We start from the raw sequence: 2,500 nt of genomic DNA on the forward strand, positions 1-2,500 counted from the left end.
CATAACTCCTTATGACCTTCTGAATTATATTTCATTACCATAACAGCTCAAAATACCTTTAAAATTGAGACAAAAGGGGCTTCCCAATAGAACCCACCTGTCTGCGGAGATGAAGGAACAGGTAAATCCAGGGAAGCAAAAGTGGCCCCAGTTTTCCTTTCCTTGTTTATTCGACCCGTGCAGTCAAATGATTCAAAGCTAATTCAGATTTTTAAAAAAATCATCTAAGTAGTTATTAACGCTAAGTTAAGGTATATTTAATTGAAACTACTCATAGTAATATTGTACGTGCGATCATAACCGATCTGGACACACACACACACACACACATACACACACACGGACGCACGCACACACATACACATTTGTTGTAATTATTTGGTATTATCAGGTAGGTGTGTGTGTGTCGGGTACACAGTGGATTGAATGTTTTATGTCCCATGTGAGAAGCAACTCCAATATATCAGCACAAATAATGTTTGATTTTCCATATCCCATCTATTTACATCGTTTTCGTTATCTTTTCTTTCAGGTTCTCCGGGTTTATAGTGTCAAAAATCGACCATCAGGCATTGCCGCAGATTTGAGTGAAAGGTTAACATCTGCTTCCGATGCCTATATAACTTTCCTGCAATGTTTACAGCGACAATATTTTGGACAATAAACCGGCCTATACGAAAGAATGTGGAGGTCGCGGGCAAAAGTGAACGCTGGATTTTATGTCTGAGTGACGATTTATGCGCGACAATTTTTCCACTGTTGTCATCCTTAATGGTGGTACTGTTAAAGCAGTGTTGGGCAAATAAGGGTGAATAAGCTTTCGCTTTTACTAAATGTTCATGCAATTGGGAGTTAGTGGACTCATGTCATTGTCATTATTGCATATATATATATGTATGTGTGTGTATATATATATATATATATATATATATATATATATATATATATATATGTATATATCTTTTCGAAGGATGCATTCATGATTTTAATGGATCAGGTTCCAGCGAATTCTATTAGCGTTTGCCCTCTCTCATTTCTGGTGCCTATTTCATGTCTCCCAACCAAAGGTTTCCCCATTTTTCCCCATCCCCATCCAGCATTAAAATTCCCCATAATCACGGTAAAATGCGTTTTTGCTCTATCAGTAGCTGCTTGCACATCTCCATAGAAGCTCATTATCTCCTCATCACTATGACTACCAGTAGGAGCGAATAATTTGATAATTTTTAGGTTATATCTGTTGCTTAGTTTCAGTATTACAGAAACTACTCTTTCGCTCACACTAGAATTCCTAATACTCTTTTCGAGGTGCTTGTGGACTAAGAAACCTACTCATAATTCTTGTTTGCTGTCTAGGGGTTTACCTCTCTAATACAGTAAGTGTCCATCATTTAGTAATTTCTGTTCTTCGCCTAGTATTCTAACATCAGAATGTCCTACAATATCCCATTATATATATATATATATATATATATATATATATATATATATATATATATATATATATATATATATATATATATATATATGTGTGTGTGTGTGTGTGTGTGTGTGTGTGTGTGTGTGTGTGTGTGTGTGTGTGTGTGTGTGTGTGTGTGTGTGCGTGCGCGCGTGTGTGTGCTTATAAATATATGTATATATATATATATATATATATATATATATATATATATATATATATATACGTATATAAGTATGTATATATATATATATATATATATATATATTATATATACATATACATACATATGTATGTATATATATATATATTTATTATATATATATATATATATATATATATATATATATATATATATATATATATATATATATATATATATTTATACCACAATCATTATCATCATCCTTATCATAATTTTGTAATTTGTTTAGCATTATTGTTATTACAGTTATAATCATCATTATTATCATATCATAACTATCATCATTTATTATGATTATCATTATTATATATTGTTATCATCATTATCATTATCATAAATATTATGATTATTACTACTGCTAAAATTATCATTATCATTACTATCTTCGGTATCATCTGTACCATTAGTTATTATCATTATCACTATTATCATATTTTTTCACTACTATCATCATTATCATTATTACTATCACAGTCATTTTTTGTTACTATCATTATGATTATTGCCATGATTTTCATTGCACCTGCAAACAAACAAACTTCTCATATACACTGCGCAGAATTCACAGAATGGGGAGGGGAGGATAAGAAAGAATATAAGAAACAGGAATGCAAAGGAGAGAGGGGAGAATATAGTGAAAATGAAAATAGAGTATATGCAACATGGAGATGGGAAGTGTATTAAGAGAAATGGAAAATAAATGCTAAACAAAGAGAGAGAAGGGAAAAGGAGGGAGCAGGTGAGGAGAGAATTTTTGCTTTTGAAATAAGATTTTACAGAATCCGGATGAAAGTATTGTTGTTCGTCAAAGGAGTATCCGGCCAGTCGGATACAAC

This window comes from Penaeus japonicus, unplaced genomic scaffold (assembly GCF_977035675.1).
Source record: "Penaeus japonicus unplaced genomic scaffold, GWHDUDI00000001_assembly GWHDUDI00000041, whole genome shotgun sequence".
NCBI lineage: Eukaryota > Metazoa > Arthropoda > Malacostraca > Decapoda > Penaeidae > Penaeus > Penaeus japonicus.